The sequence below is a fragment of the Cyprinus carpio genome, chromosome A25 (assembly GCF_018340385.1).
Source record: "Cyprinus carpio isolate SPL01 chromosome A25, ASM1834038v1, whole genome shotgun sequence".
Lineage (NCBI taxonomy): Eukaryota > Metazoa > Chordata > Actinopteri > Cypriniformes > Cyprinidae > Cyprinus > Cyprinus carpio.
In genome coordinates this window covers 2,489,351-2,507,804 of record NC_056596.1, presented here as the reverse complement: position 1 = coordinate 2,507,804, position 18,454 = coordinate 2,489,351, and the positions used below count along the sequence as shown (strand labels likewise).

The 18,454-nt window shown below is 39.5% G+C and overlaps 1 pseudogene; it reads left to right on the top strand.

Annotated features, from left to right (window-relative positions):
* LOC122135665 overlaps nucleotides 1-18,454 on the top strand; it is a 47,032-nt pseudogene that overhangs the window by 18,102 nt on the left and 10,476 nt on the right.

The following is an 18,454-nucleotide window of genomic DNA, read 5'->3' as shown; positions in this document are numbered from 1 at the left end:
GGTCGTTGCAGTTGCCTTTTTTTTTTTAATCTTTCGGTTAATTCATTAGAGATTCTGTGCACTCCAGAGTACTGACAGGGCACGACCACATGGTGCGGAAAGATGACGAGGAGGAAAAGAAAACTGTCGGTAGCCAAGCCAGAAATCTCGTTAGCTCCCCCGGGCAGGGCAAACCCTCCGACTGCGACCCGCCATAACGGAGGACTCGATGTCGTCTTTGAGAGACGTACTGTAAGGGCTATCGGAAGAGGACAGGAGGTCATACATGCAGTATTTACATGCTTTTTTAATGTAAATATTATTTATAGCGCGGTTTTATCTGTTTTGCAATGTTGCAGCAGCATCATTAAAGTCTAAACTGGCCTGCACAGAATCTGTGTGCCCACAGAATTCAACCAACTTGACACCTAGACACCTGTAATACGGTACACCCACAATCAGCGGGAATTAATAAAAGCAATGAAAGCAGGCAGATTCCATATGGCACGGTATAAAGTAATTGTCTATAGGGATACTGCATTTATATCCTCATTTTAGAGCACCAAACTGCTCTCCGGTTAGAATGGTGGTGTCTGATTAATAGAATAAAATCCATGTTTTTCTTGTCGTACTGACAGGTACCCATTCCAGGGTAAGAAAGAAGCAGGTGAGCGCTTGTCTGATAAGAAACCTCTAAAAAGTAAGGTTCGTTTTAAGGGTTGGTTAAGACTGTCCAAACTGTGCACTGATCTTTTGAGAATCTGCAGGAAAGTTACCTCATAAGTGTAGGAGTTTAAAACACAGGATACTCGCAAAGTGTGTCACACCATGTGTTGTATTGACTTTATTGTCTCCTATGCAGAGTACTGGAGAGCTTGAGATTTGGGGGGCAGATGATTTTGACGATTCTCACCCAGTCTTCTGACACAGCCAGCTGAGGAGCTGGCAGACTCCAGTATCTGGAGACCCAATTGCCTCTCTGCTCTTCAAACAGCTCGACCTCCAGTTACTTTGTTAGGTCACTCAGCTCCAGGTCGGCTGAAAGCAAACAGTTGGAAGTTGAGATATATTCAGCAAATGGAAAGATGTTTGCTTGTAAATCTTGTATATTCCTATTCAGACTCTGTGAGTGTGGTGAAACTACAGACACACATGTTCCATGAGGACGAACGCACAATCCAGAGGGAGATGAGGACAGGGACACAGCCGTCTGCGGATAAAAACCTCTCAGCTGGAGCAGGAAACGCAACGAGCTCAATGATAACCTGCTGGTATGATATCAAGAGGCAGGCAAGACCCTCCCTAGAACATCTCAAACTGGAGCTGGAAACAGATATGAACAATCTCAAGTGAGCTTAACTCGGTGCATCTGCAACTCGGCAGGGTTTGTGACACTGACTCTCTCTTCTCTCTCTCTCTCTTCTCATGGAAGGTTCCTTTTGAGACAGGAACAGGAAAAGCATCAGAGTGCTCACATGCTGTATAATAAAACCCGTGAGCAGCTCCAGAGGAAAGAGGAGCAGCAGACGAGAGCCGAAGGGGCCGAGGAGCGTCACAGAAGCTGAGCTGAACAGTCCGCAGTCTGGGAACTGGAAGATCAGAGCCAGGCGCAACCGCATTCAACAGAGTCACCAGCTCAGCAGACTGGTTAAAAGCAGCTCATAACACAAGTTTCCTCAGTGTGGCTGAAGAGCTTGTGTTTGTGTGGTTAGCTGGAGGCGGACAGGGATGAGTCCCAGCGGGCTCCTGGGTCTCAATGGAGCGCAGTGCTCGCCGACCTAACAGGAGGAGTTACGCACAACAACCACCTGCGCGTAAGACAGGCAGAACATTTGAGGAGAGAGAACCTCTTCGAAACCTGCAACAAGAGACATGGTTTACCACTGCCACATTCTCAAAACGTCCATATAGCTTTGTCTGGGAAATATTTAGAAATGTTCTGTGTTTATATAGCAGCCTAGCAATTCATTGCAACTAATATGTAGTCAGAAATGCAGTGATGTAAATTTTAATTTGTACGTCAACCGGCATGACCGCGATTATGGCAGTGGACATCATCGCTTCTTAAAGGGATGAGTTCAACCGAAATGAAAAATTAGGCTGATTTCGATAAACCTACTCACCCTCGCAGCAATCCTAGGTGTATACGGACTTTCTTCGTTCAGACGACATACAATCAGAGTTATATTCAACACTGTCCTGGCTTCTTCCAAGGCTGATTAATGGCAGTGAATGGGGGTCGAGATGTTGGAAACCCAAAAAACTGCGTCCATCCATCATAAAAGTGAATACGCTACAACGAGGTCATCCGCTGGAACACCGCCTCTTTTTAACCCTGAACTCCCATCTTATTCATCTTGAAAGAAGAAAGCCATTAACATTCTAGGATGGCCTTGAGGGTGGGTGAGTAAACATGGGGTAATTTGCATTTTTTGGATGAACTATCCCTTTAACAGGCATAATGTGCATGCAAATAATTTTTTAATGCCAGAAACAACACCAATTTCCAATCATGTGACAATCATTGTGACATCATTGTAGCTACAGTCAAATATGCAGTGATGTCATATCTTTACAATCACATATGCAGTGACATCATAGCTTTGCAGCTTTAATCACAATCCCATTCTAAGAACCAGAAGAGCATGAGCTTAACTTGAAACAAATTATCAATATGAAGTTATAGAATATCTTTGCAATCACATATGTAGTCAAGTTCATAGTTACGTCATCGATTTACAAAAATGCACATCCCATCTAAGAAACCATGAATATGAGCATAACTGAGAACAATTTAAACGTCGGATGTCATATCTTTGCCAATCACACATATGCAGTGACGTCATAATCGAGATAACAAATGACCAATGTCCCTAAATCAAATACTTTAAAATTAAATATGTTGAAACCTTCATGATTAGGTTTAACGCGCGTATATTAAAGCAGTGAACTAAAAAACTGTTCGCTGGCATGTGGATTGGTCAGATTTTCAGGCTTTGTGACTAGTGACCTACACTTAGGCATTAAAATACTGTTTACAGAGCCATCACTCTGTTGCAACCAGACCACATACCTGGTTGTAACGTTAAACTGAGTTCATTAACTGATGCTGTGCTCATGCCATGTCCCAGTTCTTACAGAGGCATCGGAACCCGTGAGCGGGAGCTTGATGTGCAATCAAAACCGAGGCCCTACAGGATGAACTGAAACAACCGCTCGGCCCGAGCTGGACCGCTCACACTGCCACAGCCGACAGTAAGAGTCACGGCTGGCGGAGGAGAGAGACGCCCTACGCGAGAGACTGGAGGATGCTCGCAGGGACATGAAGCTGAGTGAGGAGGCCTTGGCCCAGACTGTGTTCCAGTACAACGGGCAGCTTGATGTGCGCTGAAGGCCGAATGCTCAGTGATCACGGCTAAACTGGAGCACGAGAGGCAAGTGAGGCAGCAACTGGAGGCCGAGGCCGAGGCGAGCAGGGCACGACTGCAGGGGGCGCTGCAGGAGGCTGAGAGATGCCAGGTCAGCTTCAACTCATTTGTGTTGAACTAAAGGGAAGGGGATTTTGGGAACTGCTTTTAATTTGTCTTTTATTATTGTTGCAACCTCTCAGGCATCACGCACAGATGCAGAGCGCTCTCTCCAGCGAGACCGTGAGGAGCACCAGCGGGCGCAGGAAAAGCACATCTTTGAGTCCAGTACACAACGGGACACCATCCAGTCCCTGTCCCAGAAACTCAGCAAGGCCGAGGCACGCGCCAACAGCCGAGGAGAAGAGTTGTCACACGCGAATGGCTCTGAACCAATCGCTGAGAAGGGCGTACTGTTTGGAGGACTCTCGGGTCCGGGGAGAAGCCCGGCCCTGGCCAGACTCAAAGAACTGGAGGCCACGGATGCTGAGCACGAACGCGGAGAGCAGGCCAGCCGGCTGGAGCCAGACAGGACAGGACGCCATGCAGGAGAGACTGGCCCAGGCTCAAGAGCGAAGAATGCGCTGCTACGACAGCAGCTGGAGGAGGCGCTCAACAAGGGCTCGGCGAAGGATAAAGCCGTTACAGATGTGCACCAAAACTTTGCCGAAATGCTGAACCAGTTACGTGCAGACGGAGAGGAGAGAGTCCACCTGGTGGAGGAGAGAAGCAAAGAGCTGGCAAAGACAAACAGCGAGCTGAGAGATCAGAATTACAAACTAGAGCAGGAGAAAGATGATAGAGAGGTAAAGGACACTGAGATTCTTTTTTTTTTTCGTTATAAATGGCACTATTAAAGGGATAGTTCACCCAAAAATCAAAATTATGTCATTAATGACTCACCCTCATGTCGTTCCAAACCCGAGTGGTCTCACACGGGTTTTGGAACGACATGAGGTTGAGTCATTAAGGACATAATTTTGATTTGTTGGGTGACCGATCCCTTTAAATGTCTGTTTGTAATCGAACATCATTCATGTTGTGTCACTAATGGATACATCAGATGTAAGACTGAGACTAGACAGCAGCATAAAAAAGTCAGTTTTTATGGGTTTAGTTAAGCTTAGATTCATAATTTAATTAAAATAATAATCTAAAATTAATACAAAAATCATTTTAAAAATGCAAGATAATTATTTAATAATTAATAACACTAACAAAAATCATTTTTAAATACTAACATTTTAACTTTTAAATTAATATACTATAATATTATTTCATATTTTATTATATATTTAATAATATTTTATTTTAATAATAGATATTAATATATAGTATTCTATATATATATATATATATATATGATATATATATAATATATTAATATCAATTATATATATATATATATATATATATAATAGACAATTGAAATATGTTTAAATATATGCTGTTCATATATTGGTCAAATAATTTCTATTTTTATATATTTTTAAAAATAATAATATTATAATTGCATATATGTAAAGCTTGAACATAAGAATGCCTATATACAAACCATAAACATTCACAGTGATATTATTAAGTATTAAAATAATTCATCACCTTCATACAAAAAATAATTAAATACAATTATAATAATAATCATTTACATATTAATTATGCTAATATAAATAAGTGTAAATTTATATATATTATGTATACAAATATATATAAATATATACAAATATTTAATGTATCGATATAATATTTAAAATATGAGATACCAAAAAAACATTTAGTTTTCAGACTAGACAGTAGATTTGCAGTATGGCGAAAATAGAAGTGGGACATTGGATCAACCGAAAGGTGCATTGTCAACACATCTGGCACTAATCCCATTGGTAAAATGTTTTAATGGAAAATCATCGCACTTCTCAATTGTTGCTTCACCACGGCCCCTGTTGTAGATCCCTGTAAAATGTCATTGTAACCTGATCAAATGAGGTATCAAGCTGGTGTTGTTTTGCAGAGTTCTCTCTGAGGCAAGCTGCAGCAGGAACTTGCGCGACTGTCTTGAAGAAGTTGTCCATGTGTGAGGCTTCTCTGGAGGTCAACATCACGGTACCGGGGGGGGGTAATGATCTGGAGGAAAGAAGGTGCAGCACACTCCAGGACATGGACAGATTGAAGGGAAAGGTAACCATCAATCCCTTCCTTAATACTTCCTGATCACTTGGTGTCAGTTATTAACAGAACAATCTGTATTTAACTGGAGTAGCTTCATTCTCAGGAACAATATATGTTCATTTATTGATTTCAGCAATGTAATAAGTGGGGTCACCACACTACAAGTCCTTTGAGTTGTTTGCTTTTAAACTTTGTTTGTATTCAATTGCAGCTGCAGGAGTCTGAGGAAGTGTATGTCCAGGCCGAGAGACGCATCAGCCAGCTGAAGAGCTCTCTGGACGACAAAGAGCGAGAAGCCGGCAGTACCGGCTCAGAAACTAGATGAGCGCGCTAGCTGCTTTCCACAAGCAAAGAGCAAACCATTAAACATCTGGAGGAGGCGGTGCAGAGGTACCATTAATTTGTGTAAACCGGGTCCACAAACATTCATCATCATTGGCTTCATATGGATACATGTCACACTGTAACAACAATGTGTAGCTGATATGATAAGTGACGTGAGAATTAAAATGACAGTTTATTACAGAAAAAGTATTGTCCTGTATTATATATATATATATATATATATATATATATATATATACACACAACACACACACACACACACCACACACACACACACACACACACACACACAGTCACACACACACACACACACACACACAAATGATTTGTATGTGGTGAATACAGGGCCCACGATTTAAGAGCACAATCAAAAAATTCAGGAGCTCCTAATTTAAAAAATTTAAGAGCACAGACAAAAAATTCAGGAGCACCTTCTGATCAATATTAATAGGTGATATTTGACTCCTTTAAGTGATTTACAGGGGCATTTTTTTACCTTTGGCATTTTAAAGTGTCATGTTATATGTCAAATTCAAACATTTTTCAAAATTAGATGATAATAAATAGAATAAATAATAATAAGTTACTGTTCAGTATGAAATCCAGTATCTAAAATTAATTTGTGCTACAGAGGTGGCAGAGAAGAACACAAAAGTGGCATGTAGGTTAATATTTACAGACGTTAAATGAGGCAATTACAATAAGTGCAATGAAATTAATAAATTCATGTTGCGATCGAATGTTTTAAATATAAAATTTTGAATGTAGAAATATTAAATGATTTACTGTTAATAATAAATATAGTATTCTATATTTATAAAAAGACCTATTAAATGATGGTGATATTTAAATAACGATAAGATGAAACGAGAACTGCCAGTAGGTGGCAGCACATTCACTGATTTGAACACTGAATCGTTCGTTCAATTGATATCGTTTGAACGCTGATGCATTCAGAAAGAAGCCAAGTGACTGCTGTTATGAATTACATTAAATTAATAAGAAATATTAGATGTTAGATTACAATTAGATACACATGAATTTATTTACATATCATATTAAAAAAAAAATGCAAAAAAAAAAAAAAAATAACAAAAAAAAAAAAAAAAAAACTCACATAGTAATGTCATAAATCTTTTATATGAATATTCTATTTAATTGAATATGAATATTTTTATGAATAGGCTATATTCATATTTAATATGTTTGCATAATTATAAGTTATTGAATATGAATATATTTATATAATGTCCATTTAGTGCATTGTGCCATTAAGAAGTGTTGTATCGGACATTTACAATAAGGTAAAATAAACATTTAAATTATGTATTTATATTCCATAGTTTCATTTTGTTATTGCATAATGAATATTCTATTATAATAAATTATTAATATAAATATTTTAAGAATATATTTCTATATTTACATAGTTAAAGTGATAGTATATATTGTGTAATTTATTGAACTCTGAAAAGTTTTTAAATATAACTAAGGATTAAGTTCAAATTCATATAGTAATGATATGTAGTGCATACTATTACGTTAAGACCTTTACCATTAAATTATATTTTAATATTTATTGATTTTTTTAACAAATGAATTTTGTATAAATAATTTACAATTCATATTTATATATTTAATTATTATTTGTTACATAATAATTAAAAGTATTTAACTTGCAGAATTTAAAAATGGCATTCAAATGAAGCACTGTGTTTCCTCATCTACATCCATACACTAAACAACACAAAAGTGTCCCATCATTAGTAACTGTAAATCCTCTACTACAAATATCTGATCATTAATGTGTGGAAATGGTTTCATGTGAATTAGATATAATCTACAGGTTAGAGATCGAGAACGCCAGACTGGAAGGCCACAGCCAAACAGCAGACCAAACCCGTATCGAGGTGCTGCAGAGGGTCGTTCAGGAGGGCACTGTGGTGAGTTCTCTCGAATCTCACTCATTTTGACCTCAGTTTGTGAAGAAGGAAGTGTCCTGACTCAACTGATAATGGGTAGATTTTAGGAATGAAATGATTCACTCACGATTCATTTTTGATTCGTTTCAGTTCACTCTCTGCCAGCAGGTGTGCGCTTAAAGCGTTTCCTTGGTTATCGCTGTAAACAAACCACTTACGATCACTGCGGCAGGTGGAGCGTTTACAAGCGTGTTTGTTGTTTTGTCCTCGGTTTTTACCGCTGTAAACAAAGTCACTTACGAACACTGTGGCAGGTGGAGGCTTAAGCGTTTCCTTGGTTAACACGCTGTAAACAAAGCACTTATGAAAACTCTGCGGCGCTTAAAGCGTTTGCCTTGGTTACCGTGCGTAAACAGAAGCACTTTATGAAACACTGCAGCAGGTGGCGCTTAAAGCGTTTCCCTCTTCCCTTGTACCGCTGTAAACAAAGTCACTTAGGAACACTGCGGCAGTGTGCGCTGTAAACGCGTTTCCCCCATTGGTTACTGCTGTAAACAAAGCACTTATGAACACTGCAGCAGGTGGCACTTAAAGCGTTTCCTTGGTTACCCGCAGTCACACAAAGCACTTTAGGAACACTGCGGCAGGTGTGCGCTTAAAGCGTTTCCTTTGGTTCCTTACTGCTGTAAACAAAGCACCTTCTGAAACACTCTGCAAGCAGTGGAGCTTAAAGCGTTTTCCTCGGTTTACCCGCTGTAAACAAAGCATTGCTGCACTTATGTACACTTTACTATGCCATTTACCTGGCAAGATGGAAAAAAAAATTACCAATTTAAACCTCTTCTAAAGACAGTAAGTTTCCCCTTCAACAACAGTCTATTCACTCGCTGGAAACTCCTAGCCCTAAATGAATCAATGATTTTGGTTTAGCCAATCTCAACCGATTTTTTTAATCGTTGCATATTTGCAATCAATTTTCAAACGCGGACTTCGCTGTTAATCGGTACATCCCCTAGAATTTAGACATTAATCCTGACAGAAGCCTCGTTTTAACCCTCTTGTAAGTCATCGTTTAGCTTCACTTGTTGTTGAACTCTGTTGTTATTTGTGCCAGTGCAGAATGAGCTGACTGTATGTAAACTGAATGGTGTAGTCACTCTTTTCCACAGCTATCAGCTCATCACCTGGAGAAGGGGTTTGGTAAGCCAACATCTAGCTTGTGACTCTAAAGGCGGTTTCACTTTAACAATTGGTTGTTTCTTTCTTTACTGTGAATTACAGCTCTCCAGGTCTTCAAATCTCACTGTGATTTACACTTGAAATGAACAAGAAGCAAAAAAGTTTCTGTATTCTTTATTGCTTTTCTTTAGTTTGGTTGTTAGCGGGGTATTTTCTCTGCTTTGGTGGTGGTCTGTGTTGCGGATTTGTTTTGATTTGCATTGATTTTCAAACTCTTTTTCTACCTGTCTGCATTTTCTGGTTTTCCTTCTGAGATCTGAAGTAGCTCTAGATTCTGCATGAAGTACTTTGCTGAGAGAGTGTTCAAGGCCCCTGTGTGTATTGACATCTGTGATTGTTTCTCATGGTCCAGGAATCGTGTTGGAAGATATCGTCCACGAACCTGCAGAGCAGTAAGATGACGCTAGAAGAACAACTCAACCGAGAGGTGACTTTATGGACAAACATGCGTTACACTGAGCTTCAAACTGCAGTCTCAAGCAATAGACGAAGAGAAGGAGCGACCCTGAGAACATTTTCGTTTTATTCATAGAGTGTTATTGTTAAGTAAATTAATATTTTAAATTTAATTAAAATTTTTAGGTTTTCTGATACATTTTAATTTTAGAGAGTTTTTAGTAATGTTACTAAAATAATTGTATTTTTAGTTTTTTTATTTTTAAATATGTATACAATATATTTTTTATTTAATTTTAGTACTTCACCTTAATGAAAATGGGAAATGTTGTTGTGGCAACTAGCTAATATATATATATGTATTTTTAAAATAGTGTAATTGATTTATTTTAATTTATTTTTTTTCAGTCTTATAGTTTTTCATGTTAATGATAATAGCCCTGATTCGGATTGCTACGGTGAAAGTATATTAACTATTTGTTTAATTTGAGGTTCTTCCTCTCCAGGTACAGAGTCAGAGTATGCTATCCTCATATGGCCCCAGACTCACAAACACTGTGGGAGGAGGAGCTAAAGAGCCCGCTCACGGCTGGGACTTCCGCCTCTCTGAGCGTGAGAAAGAGAAAGGAGAACTGACTCAATCAAGCACATGAAAATGAATAATTTACATGTAACATTGCTTGTTGTTTTAGTTTGAAATGTGTATATAAATGCACTATTTAAAAGTTTGGGGTCTTTTTGAAAAAATGTGTATATAAATGCACTATTTAAAAGTTTGGGGTCTTTTTGAAAGAAGAAATTAATACTACTGTTAGCACAGGAATGCATTAAATTTATCAAAAGTAAACAATAAAGCCATTCATAATCCCCAAAATATGAAGCAGCAATAACTGTTTTTCAACATTGATAATAATCAGAAATGTTTTAATGAGCCGCAAATCCACATATTTAGAATGATTTCTGAAGATTCATGTGACACTGAAGACTGAAGTAATGAATGCTGAAAATTCGACTGCGCATCACAGAAATAAATTACAGTTCTATAAAATCTACTCAAATAGAAGACTGTTAATTTTATTAATAAGTTACATATTACTGTTTTTTTGATCAAAATATTATAAGCCTTGGTGAGTAGAAGAGAGTTCTTTCAAAAACATAAAAAAATGTTCCCACACTTTTTTTTGGGAATGATAGTGTATATATAAGGGAAAATATTCTTAAAAGTATTATTAGATGAAGTATTTAATGTCACACAGTGTAACACACGCCAAAATGGTTTGAAATGTCATGTCAACAACCCAAATATTGTATTAAACCTCTATTATTAACCTCTATTATCCTCTCTCTGTGTTTCAGATGGAGCTCGAGAAGAAAAAGGCCAAAAAACTAGCCGAGCAGCATAGAAATCTGTGGACACTGCAGTGCTGGAGCAGGAGATGAAGAGAACCACAGACCTTCAGAAAGACCATGTACAGGTGCCCTTTAACCTTTTAACCCCGACCGCTGCAGCTCTAACACACCTGTAGACGTGTTTGAGGACCGTAGAGAAGCGCAATGCGGATCCTCCAGCATTGCTACATCTGTGCGATACATGCATGTAGTGGCATATGGCTTGTTTTATTCTTACAATTTGTTTTAATTCAACGGAGGACTGACTCCAAAGCCTGTCTTTTTTTGCTGCTGTAAGTGCTGTATGAATAACAAATTACATGTGTATTGAAGAAAAACCTTGATACAGCATTTGAAAAGCAATGTATTTTCCACGTGTAGCAGGACAAATAATCATGTTATTCTAAATCTGTCTTTTCTATCTATCTATCTATCTATCTATCTATCTATCCTATCTATTAAAGGGATGTGTCACCAAAAAAATGAAACTCTGTCATTAATTACCTTCCTGGAACATAAGTAACCTATATACTCATGGTTTAATTGTACTTCAAATGCAAGCAGAAAAAAAAAAACACCAGTTTTGGGGGTGGGGGGGGGGGGGGTTGTGTATTTTTAGTATTATTTATATACACCATTCTTATATTTATTTAATATATTCTATATATTAATATTTTATTAAGAATAACTTGTGGTTTTTAAGTTTTCACAGTTTAAGTTTAATTTTAGTTTAAAACCAATTATTTTTGTGCTTTTGTCACTTTTTAGTAGTTTTGTATAAAATATTTCTGTTTTGCTCTGAATTTTTTTTTTTTTTTCGGTTTTAGTCATTGTTAGAATTTATTTTTAATTTAGCTGCAATTTTTTTTCCTAATTCTTCATTTAGGTTTTGCATCTAATATATTTTATTTTATTTCAAATTTATGAAAAAAAGGTCATGGTTTTAGTTTTAGTTAACGATAGCAACACTGATAGAGAATGTCTCTAATTTCAGTGTGTCTTACTGTGTGTGTGTCAGGTTGAAAACTCTGTTGAAGACCGCTAAGAAGCAGCTGCGTGAACAGGGCGGTTCACAGCTGGACTCTTCTCTGGGCAACTTCAGAGGAGACATGAGCCACCGGCTGGAGGCAGAGAGCGCCGTCAGCAGAATGAAGACCCGGGTACAGTCTCAGCTTTAGGCTTTTACAGACATTTGCAACATTTTTTGTCATTTTTAAGACAGATAAAAGTATGCACACTTGATCGTCGGTCTCTTATTTCCTTCTTTTCTGCTTGCCTCTAATCCTGTGGTCACCCTTCCCTCTGGCTCAGGTGGATGAGCTGCAGTTCTCGAGTACGAGCGGAGAGGCGTCGCGCTGCTCGCGGCTGGAGGAGGTGAACAGACAGCTGAAGGAGAAGCTGTCCGTCTGTGAGAGCCTGAGCCGAAGCCACGAGCGGACGTGGAGCGCAGTAAGAGGCAGCTGGAGGAGGAGGTGGCCAGTCTGCGCCGGCAGCTGGACAGGCCGGTGTGATGGACCAGACATGAGTCGGAGACTCAACATGCGAGACGGAGGAAAGAGCCCGACAGGAGATCCGACACAAACTAGAGGAGGTCAACCTCTTCCTGCAGGTACACAACATGAGTCGGAGACTCAACATGCACCATAACACATTCGCTTTAACCTTGTGTTTATTGTTGTTACATATTTATGTGCAAAGTCCAAAGTAAACGATCGTTAAGCACCAAATATAAGTGAAAAAGCAAGTGAATACAAAACCGTTATTGGCCAGTTTTCAATTGCATAATGCGAAAATGATGTTCCTTTGCTCCTTTATTATTTTATTTTATTTTTTTATTATACATTACAAACATTTCTTAAATATAAAATACTATAAAAAAAATTGTTACAATAATTTTGCTTTGTATTTTTCACTCGTCACATGCAGACAGCATCTTATTTTGTTTACTGTTATTTTATTATTTATTTTATATATCTAAAATATATTATTTTAACAAATAATTATAATTATTTTATTTTTTATAAAGCTTCACGCAGGCATTATATATATTTTTTTTCCTTTTCATTTATTATTTTAGAATTTTATATATATTTTTAAATATAAAATGTATTTATTTTATAAAGATAATTATAATTTATATTATTCATTATAAATTTTTTTAGACGCTATGTTTCATATAGGCAGCATTTTATTTTATTTATATTATTTTTTTATAATATATATTTCCTAAAAATATAAAATTAATACATTATTATTCTTTTGTTTACTGTAAAAAGTTTTTAGACACTTTTTGTATGTTTCGTCAGACGCAAGCGGGCTCTCAGGACGAAGCTCTGGAGCAGATGAAAGCTGCTAATGAGCGCCAGTCAGCGCGCTCAGCTGGAGCAGAAGCATCAGGGATCGGTGAGGGAAGAACTCAGCCGTTTACGCAGCAACTCAAGCACGACAGTCTCTGTTCAGAGAGACTCGCCATACCACACAGAGTTGGAGCGCTACAAACAGCTGCACAGCGAAGTAGGCTCCGCCTCCGCAAGAGTCTCGGCTGCCAAACTAGAAAGGTGATAGGAGTGTAAACCCAGGTTACTAAGATCCCTGTTAATTGTAAAATAGAAAAGGGAATAAAACACCATAAGACTTGTGAATATGTAAATCAGCACTTTACTTTAATAACCATTGTGAAGTAGAAAATGTATAAATGAAAAAAAGTAAATAATAAAAATAAAACTATTTTAGAAACTTCTTTTTTTTCAAATAAGTGAAAACTTGGTCCAATGAGGAGAGCGAAGAAGTTAGCCCCGCCCTATGATCGGAGCTGTGCGAGGGAGTACGAGCGAGAACGCGCGAGTGCAGAGAGAGAGAAACAACAGCTGCGACACGGTCCTGAAAAAGGAAAAAAAAACAGAATTAGAACACAGAAATCAGCAGTGTGTTAAGAAAAAAAATGTGCAATTGAACATCATCGTTTAACACGATTGATGCGGACGCAAACTGTTATAGCGGAGGAGAGAGAAACTCGCAGGAGGTTGGGGGGGGGGGTTTTTTTTGTGGGTGGCCTTGTCGGGGGGGGGGGGGGGGGGGGTTTTTTGAAACCTGTCCCTTAATTAGAAAATTTGAATTCTCTTGGTTGGGTTTTTTTTTCTGTCCTTCTATCTATCTCCCCTCTATCTTCTATTTTCCATCATCTTTTGAGTCGGGTGCAGCATATTTTCTGGAACCAGACGATCGTGCGTAAGACGACTTTGAACTTGAACTGTCCCTTGCAATTGCACTAAAAAGAGCCTGCGAGCAGGAACTCTGGCGAGCCATGCCCCTATAAGGATCCGAGGCTACAGTGAATCAAAAGAGAGTGGTAGGATTGTACCACACCGGTTCCCCTCGTGTTTTTTTTCTGACTGACCTGTGGGTTGCTCAGACTCAATTTGCGGAAGACGGATCTCGTGTAAGCAGCACTGAACTGGAGCTAAAGTTTGGTGAAACCCTAATCCACATTGTGAACTGTTATCGTGAGGCATTAAAGGTTGATCCATTGTTTTTCTTTTTTATTTTATTTTTTTTTTTCTTCTCTCATCGATTTTTACTCATATTCCACTGTCTAATTATTTGGTTTTATCTTTAACTTTTTGTTGTGTTGGTTTTTTCGAAGAACAAGAGTGAAAAGGGTATTTTTAAAGAGTCATTTGGAAGAATTGTATTCACAGTCAAATTCAAAGTTGCTCTATATCAACATAAGCCAATTAGAACACAAATTAAATAAAGAGGTGAAATATATATTCTATATTATTTTATAATATCTTATTCTATATTAGTCAGAATGAGAGTCATTTAACTTTATTAGGTTGAATCTAAATAGGTCAAAAATAAATAAATAGACAAACAATTAATAAAATAGAAAAATAAATAAATAGAATTTAAATATATAAGAGAGTTATAGAGAGAATACTTTTATAACAGATTTTACTTATTTCATTCTTTTTCATTTCTTTCCCATTTTTGACTCTTTTTGGTGATTTGATATGTATTGAAACTCTGCCTTACTATTATTATCATTATATATTTTTTACTTTTATTATTGCATTATTGCATTCCCCGGTTTAATACACCTTACCCTGTTTTCTATGCAGCCAGTGTTGTTGTCATTTCCCTTCTAACCCTTGTTGCTGACACAGTCTCTTGAGCGAATCTGATCTTCTGTGGTCCGCTGGTCCAAAATTAGAAACAGTGTATTCCTTTTTTCCGCTCATTTCCGTTATTTACTGTGTGAGAGGGAGGTCGGGCACTTGCGCCGCGACACGCGTTACAGAAAGTTTTGGCGAGCCAGCCAGGAGACTGTTGCTTAGCAACAAGGACAATAGTAAGGTAGAAAGGCAGAAAAACGAGAAACATTATTACGGAGAAAAAGTGCTGACTTTACTTGTGCGATAATGGAAATCATAGAGAGAGAAAACGAGTGAACGTGGAAAGTCAGTCATAGTCCAACAGGCCTCACGGTTAACGAGAGACAGATAGCGAGCTAGAGGACGTTCTTGCAAAAGTATGGATCAATTAGACGTAATTTGATAATCGATGACCAACTACTTCTTGAGTTTCCATCCCCATGGTATTGTGGAATATGTCACGCACTTCCATGTATGAACTTAACACCATTGTTACCCTTAACCCTGGGGAAGTCTCTCACACCCAAGTGTTTACATTCCAAGTACGAGCTCTGGCTAGTGTCTTGTAAGCAGACAGCTAGTGGGACGGGTCACTGAAGCGTATCTTGAAACGTTGAAGGCCCTTGCTAGGGGAAAGTGGGAAACCTTTCTTAGATTGCTTCAGGGGGAGTTGGAAAAGCGCTCAGGAAGCCCACTCCGCCAACCGTACTCCAGTTAGAGCACAAAATGCGAGCTTTATATGATTCTCAGAGTGTGGAAGCAATCGTTCCAGAACCTGTGTGTTGTTCCCCTAAAACAAACAAAAAAAAGAATTGCCCTTGTCTACCTCTGCTGAAACATTAGAAATGCGAACCCCAGAATCAAAAGACCCAACCAAGAGACAGGACAGGGCCCCTATGGCCTTCCCAAATCCAGAAAATGTTTTGATTGTGTTACCGTGACTAACTACCCCTACTTTTCCTGCGAGCATTGCTGACCCACCGGGTATTCAAAGAAAGTAGATGCGGTTATAGAGCACGAAGTAGTGAAGGACTGCTGATGCCTACAATGGGTTGGTTGACAGCAGGCCTTAGAGTAGAGTAGTAGACAGTCAGTTCGACTTAGGGTTTTCCCGCAGGGAGGAGGTAGTAGTTAGTTAGTATTAGGTAAGAGTTAGAGGTAGAGAGTTGGGTAGAGAGTAGTGCCATAGCGCCCGCTCCACAACGGGCACACAGGCCTCAGTTTTAGGGTTTTCTCAGGGGCGGAACCCAAACGAACCGTTTTTGATATTGGCAGCAAGTGTAGATCTCCTGTTAAGTGACCCGTCGGTTTCAGACTTTGCATAGAGCACGGAGGATCTTAGATAGCTTTGTTGCCTCCAGCCGCAGACGTAGTGAAGCACGTTGCGACCTCCAGCTTTGCCAGCAGTATATCTTGAGTTGCTAGAGTCAGTCTATGGTTCTGTGGAGGATGGTGATGAACTGTTAGCCAAGTTCATGGGCACCTTACAGAAATCAGGGAGAAAAGTCATCAGATTTTTTTGCATCGGTTGCAAGTTATTTGAGCACAACGATTAGGATGGGAGGCATTGCAGAGAGAGATCATGATCGTTGCCTCTTGAAAACAGTTCATGAGAGGGTGTTGGTTGACAATGGTCTCATAGCCAGCCTTCAGTTAGGAAGGAGGGAAGTTCACGCCACCCACCTTTGCTGAGTTGGTTGTATTAATCCGAACAGAGGAGGGTAAAGCATGCCTCCAAGGAAGAGCGGATGAGAAAAATACCTTGGGTTGTCAAAAGCTCCTAATACCTACCCAAGACCACGAGCTGCCACTCAGCAAATATCAGCTTATTCCCCACGAAACACCAAATTCTAACACTTCTGAAACTGACCTCATAAAGAACAACTTGCGGAGGTCCAGGCCCAAGTTGCTAATTTAGGTCAAACAACCGCCATAAGCAGCCGGTTGGGTCTTCTGAGAAGATGGAACTGAGCACTTTGAGGAGGGTAGTGGAGAGATTTGCGTACTCAGGTAACCACTCTTAATGCATCTATGGCCCAAGAAGTAAGGCGCGAAAATTCAGATGGACTCAGAAATCGTTAAGCTGCGACAACAAGTTGCTGAACTGCAGGCTCAGAATGTTACTCAAAAAGAGTTATAGAGACTACTCCCCATGAGAATGCTAGTCCTCGAGTTTTCCCGCCTCAGAATTCCGTTTGAGACAGACATTAGTAGAAGTGCCAGAAGGTTCCAACCAATGACCAATCGGGCCTCGCCCAGGATATTGTTTCAGATGCGGCGAAGATGGGCATTGGGCCGTTGCTTTTGTATAAAGCCGCAAAAAAAAAAGAACCCCGCAAGGGTTGAGGAAAAGAGGCGTAAGTTGAGGGGAGCAGCAGGCTCCCCCATTGGGGACTCGCTGCATGGTCATTCCCCTTTGCCTTTAAACTAGGGAAGTCTCTGTGTAGCGGGGCATACAGAGACGAGGGGTAAAAGTATCCGCCCTAAATGTTACAGGCAAGAGCCTGTTACGAACAGTTGTCATAAGGCCAATCACCGCTTAAAAGCCTGCCGAAGGGGTTAGAAGGGGTTAAGTTGCACTGCGCAGAAACATTTATTGATGGAAAAAGAAGAGATTGCCTCCTAGACACAGGGTCTCAGGTCACTACAGGTTTCCCCCCATCATTCTATGAGGCACATTTGTCTGATTACCCCGATGAAGTCATGTAGATAAATTTGTTGGAAGTTTGGAGGGAGCCAATGGCAAGAGTTGTCCCATACTTGGGGGTACACTGAACTGACTTTTAAAAGTTTCCCTAGAGAGTTCATTGCGTTGAAGGTCGAGGTCCCCACGTTAGCTTTAATAGTTTCCAGGATCTAAAGAGTATCCTGTCGCAAGTTCTGTTGGAACCAACTCCCTTCATTGGATGTGCTTACAGCCATTGCATAAAAGAAGTGGTCGAGTAGCCCTTGTTCGAGTCTCCCACGATATCAGGCCGTGCTTAAAAGTCCTTGAGGCAAGGTGGAAGCAAACTAGCAGTGCAGCATTAGGACAAGTGAAGCTGGTAGGGAATCTTCATGAAGTTGTGCCTGCCGGGAGCACGGTTAGTTCTGAATGGATACGTCAGCTTCAGGAACCCTGTATGGAGAGTGGGTAATTCTTGAGCAACCATCAGCTCCATTTCCAAGCGGCCTCTTGGTTGCGAGCTGTGTGCACACATTGTCTTCTAAACGCTCCTCTCAGCTGTCCGTTCTGGCTTAAGGAATAGTACTCAGACAAGAATATAACTATCCCCCCTAAAGCCGTATTGGCTGAGATCCCATGCTATACAGAGGGTCGTTCGAGAACCAGCTCAGAATTCAAGGCAGGTTGAGTTCACCAGCACCTACTATGCCCAATCTTAACCTTTGATTTCGGAGACTCTCCCGAATCTGTTCCTCAGACTGGAAGGAGACGGAGCGGACAAACCTGTTTGAA